This window comes from Eucalyptus grandis, chromosome 3 (genome assembly GCF_016545825.1).
Source record: "Eucalyptus grandis isolate ANBG69807.140 chromosome 3, ASM1654582v1, whole genome shotgun sequence".
Classification (NCBI taxonomy): domain Eukaryota; kingdom Viridiplantae; phylum Streptophyta; class Magnoliopsida; order Myrtales; family Myrtaceae; genus Eucalyptus; species Eucalyptus grandis.
This window is the reverse complement of record NC_052614.1, coordinates 49,339,501-49,346,907: the sequence shown is the minus strand read 5'-3', so window position 1 is coordinate 49,346,907 and position 7,407 is coordinate 49,339,501.

Sequence of the window (7,407 nt, the reverse complement as noted above, 5' to 3'; positions counted from 1 at the left end):
TTAAATTTCTCCAATGCCTTGCTTAGTTCCTTTAGACGCATCTTGGTCACCATTTTCATTCCTACCACCATATGATCACATGATCGAGCACAAAGAATTTGCGGAGGCCGAATGTTCAGATGTCTAAATAACTTCGTCACAAGACCTGGATAAGGAAGTTGTCCTGTGTCCTTCATCACAGTTCTATACATATGGAACATAACAATGTGAGGAAGTGAAAACATTTTCCCAGTGATGATGGCATACATTAGCTTTGCCTCGAACTTGAGACATCGGTCTTGGAAGTTGATTTGGTGCGAGGCAATTGATTACAATTTTGTGCAGCAAGATGTTAAATGCACTCATCCTTAAATAGGAAATCTTTCCCTCTGTTCTCCGTCTTTAACAAGTTCCGAGTAGTACGAGCAATAGAAACTTTGATCCGTTGATATCTTCCTCTCTCAACTCCTAACACATCGCCAAAGCATATCCATATCCACAACAAAATCTTGATCTTTGACACTGAAGGAGAATCTATTCGCATCCAAGAAACTAAGATTTGAATAGAAATATGCAGTTAGTTAAGGATAGGCTTCTATGGTGTCAGAGTAGAATTTCTCAAGTTGAAGATGACCGAACTTTTCCCTTAAGTTCACATTTATAGTATCCAGAAAGTCAAAATCCACACTCCTAGGATTTATCACCCCACGCTTCAGCAATTTTGAGTATAGATCTTTTGTTCCTTCGATCTAAACAACTCTCCCTTTTTCCTCGATTTTCCGCCGCAACTCCCATTCTTGGTTGAAATTCGCTGTATAATTTGTCATCATCATTTCCATCCACCGGATTAAATCCCCAATCACGAGGGTCACTTGGGATATTCGCAAGGGTTTCTTACGCCACCCCCTTACGAGCAATTCCCAAACTTTCCATTTTCGCAAAAAGATATATTCATTTCCATATCCTTTGTCCTTAAGAAAATCATCCACATAGTTCAATGGAGTACCGGTCCCTTTTAAAGCACGATACGGCTTATAAATAAAAAGGGCCTTTGAACTCTTACGAGGATCTGCATCTTCAATGATTTCTTCATTTTGATGATGATCAACATCTTGAGGACTAGATGGAGGAGAATGACGCCGCTGAGAATATTGTGGGCTCTTTGCTGATTTGGAGACACTTCTTCTTCGGTGAGATCGAAGTGCGTAGGCCCCTCACTCATTCGCCGTGGTCCCCTCGCTTTGCGATCCTCGAAGACTTTCTTGAAGACAACATCTTTTTAGTCTTTGAAAGATTCCTTGCTTGACTTTCCCAAGAAAGATGACAACTTTTTGAAGATTAAACAAAGAAGAAAACATGAATGGAAGATTGGTGCTTTTAGGGTTTTGGAGTTAGCGAAGAGAAACCGATTGTATATAAGACAGTCGAAATGAGAGGATACCAATCGTCGTAATGGAAAGTGAAAAGATACCTTTAAAAAAAATAACGCCTTTTCGAAAAATGGTCATTTCAAAATAACTTCTTTATCTAAAGGAAACGATGCAATAATCTCGTCAATTAAAGATAGCGGTTGAGATAACAATAATCAACACGGTTGATGAACGTACATTTTCAAGATGAGATTAGAGAGAGAATAACTTACGGTCAAAGTCTTGCGGTCAAAGTCTTATTTGCGAGTCCGAGAGTCTCTAGACTTTAACTTCTTCAAACTTCAAAATGTTAATTCTTGAATGGATAATTTCAAATTGATTTTTCTCCAAAGGCTTTGTAAATATATCCACCGGTTGGTTCTTTGAGTCAACAAACCGTATCATAATTTCTCCATTTTGAACATGATCTCTAATGAAGTGATGTCGAATCTCTATATGCTTTGCTCTTGAGTGAAGAATTGGATTTTTGGTGAGATTGATAGCGCTGATGTTGTCACATTTAATCTCCGTGCATGAATATTCAATTCCAAAGTCTCTTAGCTGTTGTTTTATCCACATAATTTGTGAACAGCAACTTCCAAGAGCTACATATTCTACTTACGCTGTAGAGAGAGCTATTGTACTTTGCTTTCTTGAAAACCAAGACACGTCCGCCTCCAAGTAGTTGACAGGTACCTGAGGTGCTCTTTCTATCAACTCTGCATCCGGTTAAGTCTGCGTCTAAGTGCCCAAGAAGAGTAAAGTCTCCCCTTTTAGGATACCAAAGACCGAAGCTTGAAGTTGATGCAATATATTTGATAATACGCTTTGCAACATTTAAATGTGATTCTTTAGGGTCTACGCTTGAAATCGGCACAAATGCAAACACTAAACAAAATATCAAGTCTAGAAGCTGATAAGATAAAGAAGTGAACCGATGATACTCTTATATAACTTTTGGTTGACTTTCTTTCCTCCTTCATCTTTATCTATCTTCACGGAGCTTGACATTGGTATATCGGCCTTTTTGCAATTGTCCAGTCCAAACTTCTTCACAATATCATTAGCATATTTTTCTTGATGAATAAAAGTTCATTCCTTTAGTTGTTTCACTTGAAGTCCAAGGAAGAAGGTTAACTCACCCATCATGCTCATTTCAAATTCATCTGCATAATCTTAGAGAATTTCTTGCATAGACTTTCATTAGATGATCCAAAAATAATATCATCCACATATATTTGAACAAGTAGAAAACTCTTGCTTTCTCTTTTAATGAAAAGAGTAGTGTCTACTTTACCTTTAACAAATCCATTTTCAATTAAAAACTTACTCGAGTCTATCGTACCAAGCTCGAGGTGCTTGTTTTAATCCATATAAAGCCTTTTTGAGTTTGAAATGCGAGTCGGTTTCCTTGGGTCTTCAAACCCGGTGGTTGTTCCACATAGACTTCCTCTTGGATGAATCCATTTAGGAAGGCACTTTTGACATCCATTTGGAATAACCTGAAATTCTTATAACAAGCAAAAGCAAGTAATAATCGAATTGCTTCTAACCTTGCTCTTGGTGCGTAAGTCTCGTCATAGTCTATCCCTTCTTCTTGTGTGTATCCCTTGGCCACGAGTCTTGCCTTGTTTCTTATAACTTTTCCTTTCTCGTTCATCTTGTTCTTGAAAACCCATTTAGCTCCAATAATAGACTTACCTTTTGGTTTAGGAGTCAATTCCCGGACATCATTGATCTTGAATTGCTCGAGCTCTTCTTGCATAGCTTCAATCCAGCTTTCATCAGATAAAGCTTCTTCTATGCTTTTGGGTTCTATTTCAGAAACAAGAGCCACAACACTAGACTCTTCGCGCCTTTTGGATCTTGTGCGAATTCCTTCATTGATGTTGCCAATAATAAGATCTTTGGGATATTTGGACTTATGTTTTTAGTTGCTGGTTAATTTGTCGATTGATGGTCACTTCCTTCACTTGAATCTTCAACGAGTCACTTGTTGCTGATCCTTCAAAGTCTAAGCTATTTTAGACTTTGTAGAGTCTGGAGTAGGTTCGAGATTCTTCAAGATGAGTCGAATGGATTCATTTTGCATAGAGTCTTGGAATTTAACATTCATTGATTCTTCCTTGTTTGAGTCTTCTTGTTGTAGACTCGTACGCTTTGCTTGTGGTTGAATATCCAAGGAAGATGCCTTCATCGACTTTTCTTCAAACTTACCAACTCGATCATTTGCATTTTTCAGTATAAAACATTTGCATCCAAATACATGAAAATATGAAACAATAGGCTTCTTTTCTTTGAATAGTTCATAGGGGGTTTTTTCCATAATAGGCCTTAGAAAAACTCTATTTATAATGTAACATCTGTAAAACTGCTTCAGCCCAAAAACGTGAAGAGATGTTACTTTCAATTAAAGAGTTCTAGCCATTTCTTGAAAAGATGTATTCTTTCTTTCCACAACTCCATTTTGCTCGGAGTATATGGAGAGGAGAATACATGCTGAAAACCAGATTCATCACAGAATTTTGTAAAATTATGATTTTCAAATTCACCTGCATGATCTGTTCTTATACTTGAGATAACATACCATTTTTCATTTTGAACCTTTTTAGCAAACTTTTCAAAGTAAGAGAAATTTTCAAACTTACTTGCCAAGAAATATACCCAAGTAAATCGTGAGTAATCATCCACAATTACTAGGCGGTATTTCTTACCTCCAATGCTTTGTGTTCGGTTGGTCCAAAAAGATCCATATGCGGAAGCTGCAATACACGGTTAGTGGAAACTTGATTTATTGGTTTAAAGGAATTTCGACATGTTTTCCCAATATACATGGTGTACATAGATCAGACTTTTGGTATGATAAATTGGGTAGACCACGAACAAACTTCTTTTGCTGAGATTTTGGCTATTTGCTTTATGTGCGTAAGTTTGCCATAAGTTTGTTTCGTCTTGGATTGAGATTAGACATTGTGATTCATCTGGTTTCACATCCAAGAGGTAGATATTTCCATGTCTTCGACCCATGAATGAGCGAGTAGAATCTTTACTAATTCCATAACATATTCCCTCTTGAAAGTTGATTTTGAAACTAGTATCACATAGTGACTAATGCGAGCAAATTGTAATTGAGCCCTTCCACTAAGGAAACATTGCTGATTGTGAGATTTCCAATCTTTACGGTTCCAAATCCCACAATTTTTCCTTTGTTGTTTCCTCCAAAAGAGACTTTTCCACCATTTACTCAAACAAGTTTTATAAAGTAATTTGAGTCTCTGTCATGTGTCTTGAGCATCCACTATCCGAGATACCATTTTACTTTTTTCTTGATAGTGACCTGCATTTAAAAAAGAAACTCAAACCTTCTTTGGTACCCATATTTTCTTGGGTCCATTGGTGTTAGTATGATATGCGGTTTTGCCTATACCTTTTAATAGGTTTCCAAATCATGGGACATTCTTTTTCAAAATGATATGCATTATTGCACTTTGAGCATCTAAGAGCATTGCGACCTCTTTGGTTTTACAAAGATCCTTTTAAAATGATTTTTGTAAGCATCTCTTATAGGTCTTTGTTTGATTCTTTCCTTCACTTTAGGAAAATCAATTAAATGAATGGTTTCAGAGTCATTCCCAAACCCATTTATTGAAATAAGGTCTTTGAACAGAAAGAATTTTTTCCAGTTTCTCAGATCCTATAGAAAATCTTTTGGAAATATTTGAGATATCACTTTTCAAGAATGCATTTTCTTTTAAAAGATTATCTTCACTTTCTTTAAGAGAAGAAGCATTCTTGTCTAAACATTTCACTTTTTCTTTCAAAATATTTTCCTGTTGTTTTAGAGCAGAATTTTCCTTCTTGAGTTCGGAAATTCTTTTAAGAGAAGTCTTAAGACTAAAACACAATTCATTAATATACTTTGAAACCTTAATAGGGATTTTGAAGTTACTTACCTCAAATTCGCTTTCTGAGTCTGAATCTGTCTCGGAATTTGAATCTAAATCCGATTGAGCCATCAGACATATATTGGCATATTCATCATCACTTTCTTCACACTCTGTATCACTCCAAGTTTCAGCTTTAAGAGCTTTTCGGTACTTTTCAGTTTTCCTTTCTTCTTCCTCGAAGAGGACGGTTGGGTACGATGTGTCCCTTTTTCTTGCATTCAAAGCGAGACTACATCTTTGTTTGATTCATCATCCTCAACGAGACTTAGTCATTTGCTTTTGAAAACTTTGTTTCTTTGGATTGAATCTTCTTCCTTTTCTGTTCAGCTTTCTGAATCTTCTTATCATGAGAGCAAGTTCCTCATCATCCATATCGTCTTCGTAATCGTAACATCAGAATCATCATTAGATTTTAATGTAATGGATTTCTTACCTTTAGGGTCTTCATCTTTATTGATTCGTTCCACTTCATAAGGCGAAGAGTCCCAACCAACTCATCAACATATAGTGGCATGATTCTTTGGGTCTCTTTGATTGAGGTCTTTATGTGATTCCAATCCTTGGAGAGTCCACGCAGTAGCTTGTTTACTTTCATGGGATCGAAATTGGTTGACCTTAGATTTTCAAGACCATTCATGATTTACGTAAAGCGATCGAACATATCCGTTATAGATTCTCCTGGTTTCATTTTGAAGGCTTCATATTGACCGAGGAGAATGTTGATTCTAGTCTCTTTCACTCGATCGGTTCCTTCATAGGTAATATGTAATCTATCACAGACTTCTTTAGCTATAACACAAGAAGATATTATGTTATATTCAGTAGGGGATAAAGCACAATATAAAGAATAAATTGCTTTTGCATCAAGAGCTTGTCTCTTGATTTTCTCTTCTGAGTCATTTCGCTAGACTCAACAACATCTTTTTCTTTTCGAGACAGATGCAACTTTAGGAATGATTCCTTTTTCTACAACGTCCCATTCCAGAGGATCCTTTGATCTTAGGAATGCTTTCATCTTGTTTTTCCATATGTTGTAATCATTTCCATCAAAGTAAGGTGGTGCAGTATTGCTTTGTCCTTCTACCGTCCCTGGAGCCAACATACTAGCCATGGATCTTTAACTCAAGTAAAACACTTCAACAAAAGTGAGTACACAGGCTCGATACCAATTGAGATAGCTAGTATAAGCACCTAGAGGGGGTGAATAGGTGAACAAACAAATTCTCGAGATACGGAAGCGATTCTAGGCAATCGATGAAAGGAAAATACGATCAAAGTAAAGTAAAGGTTAGGGAAGAGAAATGAACACAAGATTTATAGTGGTTCGGCTTATTCCAAGCCTACGTCCACTCTTCCGCACTGACAGCCCACCGGCTGGATTTCACTATGAACAAAAGAGAAGTTACAGCAGCTTTTCCTTGATTCCACAGTGTAGATGTTCTACCACACTTCCTCAAGGTTTCTCACGAATATAGACTCTCTTTTGTTTACACGATTTTGCTCAACAAATGAATTGACTAAGAACAAGGAGCTTCAGACTTTGGAATTCTTCTATCGTGCACCCTCTCGAACAACTGGAACGTCTTCCTTATATACTCATTCATGCCATCATACCCGTTGGCACTTACCAAACAAATTCCTCCAATCTACCCGTTGGATGAAATCAATTAGGAAGATCATTCGAGCTATTAAAGGAACATGTCGATAGCCCATCAATCTGTTCGCCCATACAATTAGGATCTCGGTTTCCATAAGTAAAACCTTCCAAGTATACTTTGCCAATCATCGAATCCTTAATCTTCGAATCAATTATGATCAAATAAAGGATTCCGTTATGTCATATCCAGCCAAGAGATTTTCTCAGTCGATAAGGCCACATCCTTAATGAAACATCCAGTTCTCGGAAAGCCTTTCTTCAACGGATTAGAAAGCGTCAATGAGGATAGACTTTGAGTCTTGAGTCTGGCTGTCCGGAGGTCTTGGACTTTAAATAGCAAAGTTTGCAAGCCTTGGACTAGACTGATGGAAACGTTTTGTCAACTTCAAAACACTTCAAGAGGATTTCTCCAACA